The sequence below is a fragment of the Chiloscyllium punctatum genome, chromosome 23 (genome assembly GCF_047496795.1).
Source record: "Chiloscyllium punctatum isolate Juve2018m chromosome 23, sChiPun1.3, whole genome shotgun sequence".
Taxonomy (NCBI): Eukaryota; Metazoa; Chordata; class Chondrichthyes; order Orectolobiformes; family Hemiscylliidae; genus Chiloscyllium; species Chiloscyllium punctatum.
This window is the reverse complement of record NC_092761.1, coordinates 16,071,242-16,087,722: the sequence shown is the minus strand read 5'-3', so window position 1 is coordinate 16,087,722 and position 16,481 is coordinate 16,071,242. Positions and strand designations below refer to the sequence as shown.

Genomic DNA, 16,481 nt, shown 5'->3' with positions numbered 1-16,481 from the left:
TAGGAGAGACCAGGCACTGAGGCATCTCTTCCCAATGCCCCTTCCCCCAGTCGCTAGGACAGAGCAGAGGGGTCCAGGGAGAAAGAGGGAGAGCAACTACACGAGAGAAAGAGAGATGGATGGACAGACAGTGAGAGGGAGGGAGAGAACAAGAGAAAGGCAGAGGGGGGTAGAGGAAGTGAGAAGAACTGGGAGAGAGCAGACAGAGACAGAGAGAGAGAGAGAGAGAGAGAGAGTTAAACTCCAGGAAGAGAAATACAATGTCAGACAGATACAAGGAGAAAATGGGAGGAGAAAAACAGGGAGAGTTCAGGCAGACAGCAAGACAGAAATCCCAGGGAGAGGTATAGGACAGAGAGAGAGAGGAGTTACAACAGCAGAGAGATAGAGCTGAGAGAGTGGGGTGGTAGTGGGGGCTATGATGTTGCTAGAGTGATGTACAGACAGGAATAGCAAGATCCCACAGAGCTGAGAGACAGATGCAGAGAGAGATGAGTTTTGTGAAAGACTGAATGATTAAGCATTCCTGAAAAACCAGGTGAGGTGACAAAGGGGGAAGGGAATCTGCTGGGAAATGTAAACAGGACAGAGATGTGAAGGATGGTGAGGAATAGAGATTGAAGGAAAGATGTGGGAGAGAGAACTGGGAAAAACAAAAACAGACATGAGAGCTGCAGAGAGAGAGGGAAGGAGTGAAATCTGTGGGATCAGATCCCTCTATAGCATTATGCTCCTTTGTCTCTCCCCGTTTCCACAGACGGCCTGAATCCCACAATTTGTGTGTGTGTGTGTGTGTGTGTGTGTGTGTGTGTGTGTGCTCTCGTCTGATAATTCCTTATCGCAGAATAATTTGATTCCTTGTCTCTGTACTGTCCAGGTTTCAGCTCCCAAATCAATACTAAATCATTCACGATTCTATTGAATAGTAGAGCAGGCTCGAGGGGCAGAATGGTCTCCTCCTGTTCCTATTTCAGATGGTCTTATGTTCTTAACACTACCTCCCAGCTCTTTTCCCCCACACTGGAGGTTATGACTCCACAAGGCCCTGATCTGTAGAGTGCTGCACTCTTCCGTGAGTCTCGGGGGGAACCAGTCTGATTTGGATTGGAGTTGCAGCCTCTCAGTGAGAAGTGAAATCTCCTTGAGGTTCCCCTCAGTCTCTCACTGTAAGGTGGAGCAGGCCAGTCTCGGGGAAGCAAACAGCAGGCCCGGTCTGCCCTGTCCTCCAGCTCCATTTCAGAAGGCCACATGGGAGGGGCTTGGTTCCTTCATCAGCTTCCCGTGCTCTCCCTTCTGGGTTAGGGTGGGGGCCGAATGGCCTTGCTCCTGGCTCTTCTTGAGGTGCAGGCTGGCAATGATTGGGTTATACACGGCATGCCCCTGGAGTGAGGTTGGTTAGCTCAGTTGGCTGGTCAGTTAGCTTACCACACGAGCTAAAGTTACCCTGAAGGACTCTCCTTCCCAACCTCTCCCCTCAGTTGGGCCCTGGTGACCCTCTGATTAAATCCCCACCAGACCCCACTCTGTAATGAGGAGCTGTCCCATGCTCTGGTAAGACTATGGTGACATTACATTGGTTTGTACCTGGAGCTCTGTGTGCAGGACTAGTCACTGCATTACCAGAGGGATGTTAGTGTGTGGGGAGGTTTCCTGGATGAATCCCCACTGGAATGAACAGCACTCTCTTTCCCCCAGTTAATTCACTCTTGCAGCCTTTGTGTCATCGGAGACACGAGGACCACCTCACCTGAAACAGCAGCTGGATTTTATATTCATGAGCACTTGATAAGATTGGCTAGTTTACACACACACACACACACACACACACACACACACTCTCTCTCTCTCTCTCTCTCTCACAAACACTCACTCTCTCAAACATACACACACTCTCACTCCCTCAAACACATACACACACACTCTCTCACAAACACACACTCAGACAGACACGTACAAAAACACATAATCCCTCTCTCACACACACAGACACACAGAGATACGCACACATGCACTCTCTCTCACACACACTCGCTTTCTGTGTCTCTCTCTCACAGAGATAAGCACACAAAACCACGGTTACTGTACAAACGTGGAGGAAGGTTCAATGGAGAGGTCACTTTCCAAGGACTGAACCCTGATCTCGCATGATGACTGCTCCAGGGAGACAAACAGCAACTGCAAATGACTTGTTGGATCTTCCTGTGCACCGCATCTTGCATCGATAGCATTGGTCTGTTTGGGTGCCTGCTTTTCTAGAGAGTCTCCAAGCATCAAGTGACCATACATTGACAACAGTTTTTCTCCAATCCATGTTTAAGACACATGGTGATGTTATTTTTCACTGTATGTTTAAAAAGATCTGAATCTTTTAAAATGGACATGGCCTCATCCCAAACCATTTCCACAAGCCACGCTGACCATCCCTAATCAATCCTTGCTTTTCCAAATCCATGTAAATTGTCTCTCAGAATGCCCTCCAACACCTTACCCCCCACTGCCATCAGGCTCACAGCTCCATAGTTCAATGGCTGTTCCTTGCAGCCTTACTTCAATAATGGCCCATCATTAATCACCCTCCAGTCTTCAGGCACCTCACCCGTTGCCACTGATCGGTCCATCTGACAAGCCCATCTCCATCCTTCTGTAATCTAAGGCTATCATCCTCAGTATTTATCACCCAACCAATCTTCATATCATTCATGAACCCACTGATTAACCCTCCACCATTCAAATCTAAATCGTTTATATCAACCACATCAGTAAGACCCCAACAGTGAGACATGAACAGACAGAGATTTCTAACTGGGCCATCACTGTCTGCTTCCTGCCACTCAGCATTCTGCGCCAAATTCCTTGGATCTTGAGTTTTTATGTTCACTATCAGTTTCCAGTATGGATCCTGATAAAAGCCTTACTCACCTCCAAGCAGGCGACAGGAAAGCATTGCCCTTATTTACACACCTGATCACCTCCTTAAAAAGTGCAATCCCATTGGTCAGACCTGACCCCTCCTTAACACAACCATTCTGACTGGTCTTCATGAACTCCAGTCTCTTTAAATGCTGATTAATTCTATCTCCCAAAATTGCTTCCAACAGACGTCCCACCCACGATATTAGCCTGACTGGCCTGTAGCTGGCTGATATATCCCATGCTCCTTCTTGAATAACAGTACCACATGGTCAGTCCGACGACACCTCTCCTGTGGCCAGAGGGGATTTGAAAATGTTTGCAAGTGTACCTGCTCCTTCCTCCATCACCTCATTCGGTAAACTGAGATACATTTCCACCGTCTTTGGAGATTTATTGGGTTGGAAGAAGGCCAGACCACTCAGAACCATCCCTCTCTCTATATATGCTAATTCATTTAATTGTATCACAGAGCATCTTCACAATTTCATATCAACCCTGTCCCAATGAGCATTGACAAAATGAATCCATTCACTGTAGCCTCTGGGTCCATGCACAAATTCTCACTGTGTTCCACAACTTACTCTTTCTGTCATTATCAATTCACCCTTAATGTCACTGTAAGGTACTTTCAGATTTTTATTTCCTCTCTTAGCACTCCTCTCTCCCAGGCAATTCGCCTGCGATACGATTTGGAGAAGTGTGGATTAGCATTGGGAAGCTCAGAAATAAGGAACACCCGACTGTGCTGAGTGTGGGGCAGTGGGATTCATTTGGGATGAGCACATGGAAGCTGAGGAATAAACCTCAGTCCTGCAGCATGAAAATATACAATTGAGCTGGCAGGTCAGTCACACGAAACGAAAACTTGATCCCTGGGAACAGAGGGTGGTAACCAAATGAAGGCGGTCTGTTTGAACACAGCCTCTGGAATCTGAACGTGGGAATCATTGCTGAGCAGGGTTTGTAGGAAGCAGAGGCAGAAATATACTGAACAATTTCAGATATTCCTCTTAGACCACAAGACATCGGAGCAGAAATTAGGCCATTCAGCCCATCTGATAGTGTGGCACTCACTCAGTCCTGCCTCTCTTACAATGCAGGTATCCCCCAGACTGATGGGCTGACAGTGCAGCACTCCCTCAGTCATGATCCTCTGACAGTGCAGCACTCCCTCAGTACTGACTCTCTGACACTGCAGCACTCCCTCAGTGCTGTCTCTCTGACACTGCAGCACTCCCTCAGTACTGACGATCTCACAGTGCAGCACTTCCTCAGTACTGACCTTCTCACAGTGCAGCACTGCCCCCAGATTGACCCTCTGACATTGCAGCAATCCCCCATTACTGACCCCCCTGATAGCGCAGCACTCCCTCAGTAGTATCCTCTGACAGTGCAGCATTTCCACAGTACTGACCTTCCGACAGTATGGCACACCTGCAGTGCTGACTCTCTGACAGTGCAGCCCTCCCTCAGAACTGACCTTCTGACAGTGCAGCACTGCCTCAGTACTGACCCCCGGACAACGCATATCTCCTACAGTACAGTCCCTCCGACAATGCAGCTCTCAACAGTACAGACCCTCCGACATTGCAGCACTCCCTCAGTAATGACCCTCTGACAGTGCAGCACTCCCTCAGTACTGATCCTCTGACACTGCAGCACTCCCTCAGTACTGACCATCTCACAGTGCAGCACTTCCTCAGTACTGACCTTCTCACAGTGCAGCACTGCCCCCAGATTGACCCTCTGACATTGCAGCAATCCCCCATTACTGACCCCCCTGATAGCGCAGCACTCCCTCAGTAGTATCCTCTGACAGTGCAGCATTTCCACAGTACTGACCTTCCGACAGTATGGCACACCTGCAGTGCTGACTCTCTGACAGTGCAGCCCTCCCTCAGAACTGACCTTCTGACAGTGCAGCACTCCCTCAGTAATGACCCTCTGACAGTGCAGCACTCCCTCAGTACTGATCCTCTGACAGTGCAGCACTCCCTCAGTAATGACCCTCTGACAGTGCAGCACTCCCTCAGTACTAATCCTCTGACAGTGCAGCAATCCCTCAGTACTGACCCACTGACAATGAAGCACTCCCTCCGTACTGACCCTCTGACATTGCAGCACGACCTCAGTCCTGACCCTCTGACAGTGCGGCCCTCCCTCAGAACTGACCCTCCGACAGTGCGGCACTCCCGCAATACTGAGCCTCTGACAGTGCAGCGCTCCCTCAGTACTGATACTCTGACAGTGCAGCACTCCCTCAGTACTGACCCTCTGACAGTGCAGCACTCCCTCAGTACTGACCCTCTGACAGTGCAGCACTCCCTCAGTACTGACCCTCTGACAGTGCAGCACTCCCTCCATACTGACCCTCTGACAGTGCAGCACTCCTTCAGTACTGACCCTCTGACAGTGCAGCACTCCCTCAGTACTGACCCTCTGACAGTGCAGCACTCCCTCAGTACAGACCCTCCGACATTGCAGCACTCCCTCAGTAATGACCCTCTGACAGTGCAGCACTCCCTCAGTACTGATACTCTGACAGCGCAGCACTCCCTCAGTACTGACCCTCTGACAATGAAGCACTCCCTCCGTACTGACCCTCTGACATTGCAACACTACCTCAGTCCTGACCCTCTGACAGTGCGGCCCTCCCTCAGAACTGACCCTCCGACAGTGCGGCACTCCCGCAATACTGAGCCTCTGACAGTGCAGCGCTCCCTCAGTACTGATACTCTGACAGTGCAGCACTCCCTCAGTACTGACCCTCTGACAGTGCAGCACTCCCTCAGTACTGACCCTCTGACAGTGGAGCACTCCCCCAGTACTGACCCTCTGACAGTGCAGCACTCCCTCAGTACTGACCCTCTGACAGTGCAGCACTCCCTCAGTACTGACCCTCTGACAGTCCAGCACTCCCTCAGTACTGACCCTCTGACAGTGCAGCACTCCCTCAGTACTGACTCTCTGACACTGCAGCTCTCCCACAGTGCTGTCTCTCTGACACTGCAGCACTCGCTCAGCACTGACCCTCTGACAGTGCAGCACTCCTTCAGTACTGACTCTCTGACACTGCAGCACTCCCTCAGTACTGACCTTCTCACAGTGCAGCACTGCCCGCAGATTGACCCTCTGACATTGCAGCAATCCCCCATTACTGACCCCCCCTGATAGCGCAGCACTCCCTCAGTCGTATCCTCTGACAGTGCAGCATTTCCACAGTACTGACCTTCCGACAGTATGGCACACCTGCAGTGCTGACTCTCTGACAGTGCAGCCCTCCCTCAGAACTGACCTTCTGACAGTGCAGCACTGCCCCCAGATTGACCCTCTGACATTGCAGCTCTCCTACATTACAATCCCTCCGACATTGCAGCACTCAACAGTACAGACCCTCCGACATTGCAGCACTCCCTCAGTAATGACCCTCTGACAGTGCAGCACTCCCTCAGTACTGATCCTCTGACAGTGCAGGACTCCCTCCGTACTGACCCTCTGACATTGCAGCACTCCCTCAGTCCTGACCCTCCGACAGCGCCGCCCTCCCTCAGTACTGACCCTCCGACAGTGCGGCACTCCCTCAGTACTGACCCTCTGACAGTGCAGCGCTCCCTCAGTACTGACACTCTGACAGTGCAGCACTCCCTCAGTACTGACCCTCTGACAGTGCAGCACTCCCTCAGTACTGACTCTCTGACACTGCAGCATTCCCTAAGTCCTGGCCCTCTGACAGTGCAGCACTCCCTCAGTACTGACCCTCTGACAGTGCAGCACTCCCTCAGTACTGGCCCTCTGACAGTGCAGCACTCCCTCAGTACTGATCCTCTGACAGTGCAGCACTCCCTCAGTACTGACTCTCTGACACTGCAGCACTCCCTCAGTACTGACTCTCTGACACTGCAGCACTCCCTCAGTACTGACCCTCTGACAGTGCAGCACTCCCTCAGTACTGGCCCTCTGACAGTGCAGCACTCCCTCAGTACTGATCCTCTGACAGTGCAGCACTCCCTCAGTACTGACCCTCTGACAGTGCAGCACTCCCTCAGTACTGACTCTCTGACACTGCAGCACTCGCTCAGTACTGGCCCTCTGACAGTGCAGCACTCCCTCAGTACTGATCCTCTGACAGTGCAGCACTCCCTCAGTACTGACCCTCTGACAGTGCAGCACTCCCTCAGTACTGATCCTCTGACAGTGCAGCACTCCCTCAGTACTGACCCTCTGACAGTGCAGCACTCCCTCAGTACTGACTCTCTGACACTGCAGCACTCGCTCAGTACTGGCCCTCTGACAGTGCAGCACTCCCTCAGTACTGATCCTCTGACAGTGCAGCACTCCCTCAGTACTGACCCTCTGACAGTGCAGCACTCCCTCAGTACTGACTCTCTGACACTGCAGCACTCCCTCAGTACTGACCCTCTGACAGTGCAGCACTCCCTCAGTACTGGCCCTCTGACAGTGCAGCACTCCCTCAGTACTGACCCTCTGACAGTGCAGCACTCCCTCAGTACTGGCCCTCTGACAGTGCAGCACTCCCTCAGTACTGGCCCTCTGACAGTGCAGCACTCCCTCAGTACTGACTCTCTGACACTGCAGCTCTCCCACAGTGCTGTCTCTCTGACACTGCAGCACTCCCTCTGTACTGACCCTCTGACAGTGCAGCACTCCCTCAGTACTGACTCTCTGACACTGCAGCACTCCCTCAGTACTGACCTTCTCACAGTGCAGCACTGCCCCCAGATTGACCCTCTGACATTGCAGCAATCCCCCATTACTGACCCCCCCTGATAGCGCAGCACTCCCTCAGTCGTATCCTCTGACAGTGCAGCATTTCCACAGTACTGACCTTCCGACAGTATGGCACACCTGCAGTGCTGACTCTCTGACAGTGCAGCCCTCCCTCAGAACTGACCTTCTGACAGTGCAGCACTGCCTCAGTACTGACCCTCTGACAGTGCAGCACTCCCTCCGTACTGACCCTCTGACATTGCAGCACTCCCTCAGTCCTGACCCTCTGACAGTGCAGCACTCCCTCAGTACTGACACTCTGACAGTGAAGCACTCCCTCAGTACTGACCCTCTGACAGTGCAGCACTCCCTCAGAAATGACCCTCTGACAGTGCAGCGCTCCCTCAGTACTGACCCTCTGACAGTGTGGCACTCCCTCAGTTCTGACCCTCTGACAGTGTGGCACTCCCACCGTACTGACCCTCTGGCAGTGCAACTCTCCATCAATACTGTTCCTATGACACTGCAGCAATCCCTCAGTACTGATCCTCTGACAGTGCAGCACTCCCTCAGTACTGACTCTCTGACACTGCAGCACTCCCTCAGTACTGGCCCTCTGACAGTGCAGCACTCCCTCAGTACTGACCCTCTGACAGTGCAGCACTCCCTCAGTACTGGCCCTCTGACAGTGCAGCACTCCCTCAGTACTGATCCTCTGACAGTGCAGCACTCCCTCAGTACTGACCCTCTGACAGTGCAGCACTCCCTCAGTACTGACTCTCTGACACTGCAGCACTCCCTCAGTACTGGCCCTCTGACAGTGCAGCACTCCCTCAGTACTGATCCTCTGACAGTGCAGCACTCCCTCAGTACTGACCCTCTGACAGTGCAGCACTCCCTCAGTACTGACCCTCTGACAGTGCAGCACTCCCTCAGTACTGGCCCTCTGACAGTGCAGCACTCCCTCAGTACTGACCCTCTGACAGTGCAGCACTCCCTCAGTACTGGCCCTCTGACAGTGCAGCACTCCCTCAGTACTGACCCTCTGACAGTGCAGCACTCCCTCAGTACTGACTCTCTGACACTGCAGCTCTCCCACAGTGCTGTCTCTCTGACACTGCAGCACTCCCTCAGCACTGACCCTCTGACAGTGCAGCACTCCCTCAGTACTGACTCTCTGACACTGCAGCACTCCCTCAGTACTGACCTTCTCACAGTGCAGCACTGCCCCCAGATTGACCCTCTGACATTGCAGCAATCCCCCATTACTGACCCCCCCGATATCGCAGCACTCCCTCAGTCGTATCCTCTGACAGTGCCGCATTTCCACAGTACTGACCTTCCGACAGAATGGCACACCTGCAGTGCTGACTCTCTGACAGTGCAGCCCTCCCTCAGAACTGACCTTCTGACAGTGCAGCACTCCCTCAATCCTGACCCTCTGACAGTGCAGCACTGCCTCAGTACTGACCCTCTGACAGTGCAGCACTCCTTCCGTACTGACCCTCTGACATTGCAGCACTCCCTCAATCCTGACCCTCTGACAGTGCAGCACTCCCTCAGTACTGACCCTCTGACAGTGCAGCACTCCCTCAGTACTGACACTCTGACAGTGAAGCACTCCCTCAGTACTGACCCTCTGACAGTGCAGCACTCCCTCAGAAATGACCCTCTGACAGTGCAGCGCTCCCTCAGTTCTGACCCTCTGACAGTGTGGCACTTCCTCAGTTCTGACCCTCTGACAGTGTGGCACTCCCTCAGTACTGACCCTCTGACAGTGTGACTCTCCCTCAATACTGTTCCTATGACACTGCAGCACTCCCTCTGTACTGACCCTCTGACAGTGAGGCATTGCACGTATACTGACCCTCCCACAGTGTGGGGCACCTTCATACTGACTTTCAGACAATGCGGCACATTCTCTGATCATTCAGTACTCCCTCAGAACTGACCCTCTGACACTGCAACAGCCCCTTGGCCCTGCGCCCCTGACGGTGCAGCACTCCCTCAGTACTGACCCTCTGACAGTGCAGCTCACCTTCAGCACTGCTCCTTTGACACTGCAGCACACCCTCAGAAATGACGCCCTGACACAACAGCATTCCCTCAGTACTGACACTCTGACACTGCAGCACTCTCTTTGCACTGACATTTCTACAATGTGGCATTCCCTCAGTACTGACCCTCCGACAATGCAGCCCTACCTCAATACCGATGCGCTTACAGTGCAGCACTCCCTCGATACCGACCCTCCGATAACGTGGCATTTTCTCAGAACTGACTCTCCGACAGAGCAGAACTCCCTCAGTACTGACCCTTTGGCAGTGCAGCTCTCCCTCAGTACTGACCCTCTGAAACAACACTCCCTCAGAACTGACACACTGACCGTGTAGCGCTCCCTCAGTAATGACCCTTTGAGTGTGCATCACTCTCTCAGTACTGACCCTCTGGCAATGCAGAAATCACTCAGTACTGACTGTCCGACACATAGTGTGGTGCTCCCTCAGTACTGACCCCCTCACAGTGCGGTGATCCCTCAGTACTGACCCTCTCACAGCGCAGTGATCCCTCAGTACTAATCCCCCCAGAGTGTGGTGCTCCCTCAGTACTGACCCCCTCACATCGCACTGATCCCTCAGTACTAATCCCCTCAGAGTGTGGTGCTCCCTCAGTATTGACCCCCTCACAGCGCGGTGGTCCCTCAGTACTAATCCCGTCAGAGTGAGGTGCTCCCTCAGTACTGACCCCCTCACAGTGTGGTGCTCCCTCAGTACTGACCCCCTCGCAGTGCGGTGATCCCTCAGTACTGACCCCCTCACAGCGCGGTGATCCCTCAGTACTGACCCCCTCACAGCGCGGTGATCCCTCAGTACTAATCCCCCTCCGAGTGCAGTGCTCCCTCAGTTCGAAACCTTTCACAGTGCAGCGCTCCCTCAGTAGTAACCCTCCCACAGTGCGACACTCTGACAGCATGGCCATCCATTAGTACAGACCGTCAGAGAGTGCGCACTTCATCATTACTGACCCTCTCACTGAACAGCAATCCCTCCGTCCTGACTCACTGACAATGCAGCACTCCCTCCATACTTACCCTCTGACAATGCAGCACTACCTCCACACTGATCCTCTGTCAATACAGCACTCCCTCCACACTGACCCTCTGACAATGCTGCACTCCCTCCACACTGATCCTCTGATAATGCTGCACTCCCTCCACACTGATCCTCTGACAATGCTGCACTCCCTCCACACTGACCCTCTGACAATGCTGCACTCCCTCCACACTGATCCTCTGATAATGCTGCACTCCCTCCACACTGATCCTCTGACAATGCTGCACTCCCTCCATACTGACCCTCTGACAATGCAGCACTACCTCCACACTGATCCTCTGTCAATACAGCACTCCCTCCACACTGACCCTCTGACAATGCTGCACTCCCTCCACACTGACCCTCTGACAATGCTGCACTCCCTCCACACTGATCCTCTGTCAATACAGCCCTCCTTTCACATTGACCCTCTGACAATGCTGCACTCCCTCCATACTGATCCTCTGTCAATACAGCACTCCCTCCACACTGATCCTCTGACAATGCTGCACTCCCTCCACACTGACCCTCTGACAATGCAGCACTCCCTCCACACTGACCCTCTGACAATGCAGCACTCCCTCCACACTGATCCTCTGACAATGCTGCACTCCCTCCACACTGATCCTCTGTCAATACAGCCCTCCTTTCACACTGACCCTCTGACAATGCTGCACTCCCTCCACACTGATCCTCTGTCAATACAGCCCTCCTTTCACACTGACCCTCTGACAATGCTGCACTCCCTCCATACTGATCCTCTGTCAATACAGCACTCCCTCCACACTGACCCTCTGACAATGCTGCACTCCCTCCACACTGATCCTCTGACAATGCTGCACTCCCTCCACACTGATCCTCTGATAGTGATGCACTCACTCAGTACTGACTCTCTGACAGTGTGGAAGTGGCCCTATACTGACCCTCCGACAGTGTGGCCCAATCTCAGGACAAAACCTCTGACAGTACAGCACTCCATCATAACTGATACTCTGACAGTACAGCACTGCCTCAGTACTGACTCATTGACAGTGTCGCACTCCCTCAGTACTGACTCATTGATAGTGAAGCACTCCCTCAGTACTGACCCTCATGCTCGGTCCTGCTCCTCTGACAGTCCAGCAGTGCCTAAGTACTGACCCTCTGACAGTGTAGCACTCTATCTGTACTGACCCTCTGACAGCGTAGCACTCTCTCTGTACTGACCTTCTGACAGTATGGTGCTCCCTCAGTACTGACCCTCTGTAATTTTTGACCCACCCTGAGCTTCTTCATTACGCTGATTTCAACAGAGGTAAAGAAACAGAGTTAGTGACCATCCACCATCACCCTGTTATAAAACTTATTTTCAAATGTGGCTTGTATGTGATTCCCACAGCCTCTAATAGTTGCCTGGAAGGTGGGGGTGAGCTGTACTCTCCTGCTGCAGTCCTTGGGTGTCCCACAGTGATGTTAGGGAGGGAGCTCCAGGAGTTTGACCTGAACCATGTAAAGAGCTCTCTTACTGGAGTGTCCTTTTTAAAGTTGGGAAGTTAATATAGACCAGGAGGACCCGAGAGCTGCTGTCTTGTCAGGGAGAGAGGCTGATGGGTCACACACCTCAGATGAGAGGCGAGGTTGAGAAGCTGGGGCCTTCATGGTAATTTCAGACATGATAGAGATTGAACCAACAATGTTGGCATCACGAACCTGTTAGCTGTGGTAACAGACCCCCCTTTGTAGCAGAGGGATTCAATCCCTTTAATAGAGCAAGCTGGAGAATTCAACACTAAAATCAATCTGTACGGACGCACTAGAGACCTGAAACATCAATACAGAGATTGCTGAAGAAGCTCAGCATGTCCAGCAGCATCTCTGAAGGGAGAGGGAGAAAGAGACAGAGAGAGAGTTCACCTTTCAATCCAGTGATTTCTGCGGGAAAGTTCCTTCAGAACAGACCGTTTTGAGGAAGAGTCACTTTGAATGCGAATTGTTCCTCTCTCTTCAGCGTTGCTACCTGCTGAATTGTGCTGAATTTCCCCACCATCTGTTTACTTGAGAACTTGACCTGATCCAAGCGTCACTGAGTAATTCAGTCTGTGTTCAATGCCCTGAGGCTGCTTCTGCTGAAAGTTGACAAACAGGTTTAAGGCTGTGTAAGGTATTGTATTCGGAGGGCGGGCTACATGGGAGAACAGATACAGAACAAAGGCACACGGAAATGTTAGGTCTGAGCTGTTCCTTCTGAACTAATATCACAAAGTTACATTGATCAGGATCTTTGTGAAGTGCCTTTGTCAAGTGACCCTTCCTCAAAACCCTGAGATTGGGCCACACAGTCAGAGGGTCAGTATAGGGCCACTTCCACACTGTCAGAGAGTCAGTACTGAGGGAGTGCTGCACTGTCAGAGGGGTCAGTACTGAGGGAGTGCTGCACTGTCAGAGAGTCAGTACTGAGGGAGCACCACACTGTCAGAGGGTCAGTCCAGACGGCAAGCCTCCCTATCAGAGGATCTGCACTGAGAGAGCACTGCACCATCAGAGGGTCAGTACTGAGGGAGTGCCTCATTGTCTGAGGGTCAGTACTGAGGGAGTGCTGCACTGTCAGAGGGTCAGTACTGAGGGAGTGCCTCATTGTCTGAGGGTCAGTACTGAGGGAGTGCTGCACTGTCAGAGGGTTAGTACTGAGGGAGTGCTGCACTGTCAGAGGGTTAGTACAGAGAGAGTGCTACACTGTCAGATAGACAGTACCCTGAGGCACTGCTGGACTGTCAGAGGTGCAGGACCTAGGCAGAGGGTCAGTACTGAGAGAGTACTACACTGTCAATGAGTCAGTACTGAGGGAGTACTACACTGTCAATGGGTCAGTACTGAGGGAGTACTACACTGTCAATGGGTCAGTACTGAGGGAGTGCTACACTGTCAATGGGTCAGTGCTGAGGGAGTACTACACTGTCAATGGGTCAGTACTGAGGGAGTGCTACATTGTCAATGGGTCAGTACTGAGAGAGTACTACACTGTCAATGGGTCAGTGCTGAGGGAGTACTACACTGTCAATGGGTCAGTACTGAGGGAGTACCACACTGTCAATGGGTCAGTGCTGAGGGAGTGCTACACTGTCAATGGGTCAGTACTGAGGGAGTACTTCACTGTCAATAGGTCAGTACTGAGGGAGTGCTACATTGTCAATGGGTCAGTACTGAGAGAGTACTACACTGTCAATGGGTCAGTGCTGAGGGAGTGCTGTACTGTCAGAGGTTTTGGCCTGAGATTGGGCCACACTGTCAGAGGGTCAGTATAGGGCCACTTCCACACTGTCAGAGAGTCAGTATTGAGGGAGTGCTGCACTGTCAGAGGGTCAGTACTGAGGGAGTGCTGCACTGTCAGAGAGTCAGTACTGAGTGAGCACCACACTGTCAGAGGGTCAGTCCAGACGGCAAGCCTCCCTATCAGAGGATCTGCACTGAGAGAGCACTGCACCATCAGAGGGTGAGTACTGAGGGAGTGCCTCATTGTCTGAGGGTCAGTACTGAGGGAGTGCTGCACTGTCAGAGGGTTAGTACTGAGGGAGTGCTGCACTGTCAGAGGGTTAGTACAGAGAGAGTGCTAGACTGTCAGATAGACAGTACCCTGAGGCACTGCTGGACTGTCAGAGGTGCAGGACCGAGGCAGAGGGTCAGTACTGAGAGAGTACTACACTGTCAATGAGTCAGTACTGAGGGAGTACTACACTGTCAATGGGTCAGTACTGAGGGAGTGCTACACTGTCAATGGGTCAGTGCTGAGGGAGTACTACACTGTCAATGGGTCAGTGCTGAGGGAGTACTTCACTGTCAATGGGTCAGAGCTGAGGGAGTGCTACACTGTCAATGAGTCAGTACTGAGAGAGTACTACACTGTCAATGGGTCAGTACTGAGGGAGTGCTACATTGTCAATGGGTCAGTACTGAGAGAGTACTACACTGTCAATTAGTCAGTACTGAGGGAGTCCTACACTGTCAATGGGTCAGTGCTGAGGGAGTGCAGTACTGTCAGAGGTTTTGGCCTGAGATTGGGCCACACTGTCAGAGGGTCTGTATAGGGCCACTTCCACACTGTCAGAGGGTCAGTACTGAGGGAGTGCTACACTGTCATAGGGTCAGTACTGAGGAAGTGCTACACTGTCAGAGGATCAGTGTGGAGGGAGTGCAGCATTGTCAGAGGATCAGTGTGGAGGGAGTGCAGCATTGTCAGAGGGTCAGTGTGGAGGGAGTGCAGCATTGTCAGAGGGTCAGTGTGGAGGGAGTGCAGCATTATCAGAGGGTCAGTGTGGAGGGAGTGCAGCATTGTCAGAGGATCAGTGTGGAGGGAGTGCAGCATTGTCAGAGGGTCAGTGTGGAGGGAGTGCAGCATTGTCAGAGGGTCAGTGTGGAGGGAGTGCAGCATTGTCAGAGGGTCAGTGTGGGGGGAGTGCAGCAGTGTCAGAGGTTCAGTATGGAGGGGGTGCAGCATTGTCAGAGCATCACTGTGGAGGGTGTGCAGCATTGTCAGAGGATCAGTGTGGAGGGAGTGCAGCATTGTCAGAGGATCAGTATGGAGGGAGTGCAGCATTGTCAGAGGATCAGTGTGGAGGGAGTGCAGCATTGTCAGAGGGTCAGTGTGGGGGGAGTGCAGCAGTGTCAGAGGTTCAGTATGGAGGGGGTGCAGCATTGTCAGAGGAGCAGTGTGGAGGGAGTGCAGCATTATCAGAGGGTCAGTGTCGCTGGAGTGCAGCATTGTCAGAGGAGCAGTGTGGAGGGAGTGCAGCATTGTCAGAGGGTCAGTGTGGCGGGAGTGCAGCATTATCAGAAGGTCAGTGTGGAGGGAGTGCAGCATTGTCAGAGGATCAGTGTGGAGGGAGTGCAGCATTGTCAGAGGGTCAGTGTGGAGGGAGTGCAGCATTGTCAGAGGGTCAGTGTGGAGGGAGTGCAGCATTCTCAGAGGGTCAGTGTGGAGGGAGTGCAGCATTCTCAGAGGGTCAGTGTGGAGGGAGTGCAGCATTATCAGAGGGTCAGTGTGGAGGGAGTGCAGCATTATCAGAGGGTCAGTGTGGAGGGAGTGCAGCATTGTCAGAGGATCAGTGTGGAGGGAGTGCAGCATTGTGAGAGGGTCAGTGTGGAGGGAGTGCAGCATTGTCAGTGAGTCAGGATGGAGGGATTGCTGTGCAGTGAGAGGGTCAGTAATGATGAAGTGCGCACTCTCTGACGGTCAGTACTAATGGATGGCCATGCTGTCAGAGTGTCGCACTGTGAGAGGGTTACTACTGAGCGAGCACCGCACTCTGAGGGGATTTGTACTGAGGGATCATCGCGATGTGAGGGGGTCAGTACAGAGGGAGCACCACACTCTGAGGGGATTAGTACTGAGGGATCACCGCGATGTGAGGGGGTCAGTACTGAGGGATCACCGCGATGTGAGGGGGTCAGTACTGAGGGAGCACCACACTCTGAGGGGATTAATACTGAGCGATCACCGCGATGTGAGGGGGTCAGTACTGAGGGAGCACCACACTCTGAGGGGATTAATACTGAGCGATCACCGCGCTGTGAGGGGGTCAGTACTGAGGGATCACCGCACTCTGAGGGGGTCAGTACTGAGGGATCACCGCGATGTGAGGGGGTCAGTACTGAGGGATCACCGCGATGTGAGGGGGTCAGTACTGAGGGATCACCGCGATGTGAGGGGGTCAGTACTGAGGGATCACCGCACTGTGAGGGGGTCAGTACTGAGGGATCACCGCGATGTGAGGG

At 52.8% G+C, this 16,481-nt stretch overlaps 1 long non-coding RNA gene across 1 annotated transcript in view; it reads right to left on the bottom strand.

Moving 5' to 3' along the window:
* LOC140493963 (uncharacterized) overlaps nt 1-12,823 on the bottom strand; it is a 62,042-nt gene extending 49,219 nt beyond the window's left edge. Inside the window, exon 1 of the long non-coding RNA XR_011963807.1 lies at nt 12,627-12,823. This is a non-coding gene — a long non-coding RNA (uncharacterized lncRNA). The remainder of the gene's footprint in view (nt 1-12,626) is intronic.
* Between the last annotated feature and the right edge of the window lie 3,658 nt (nt 12,824-16,481).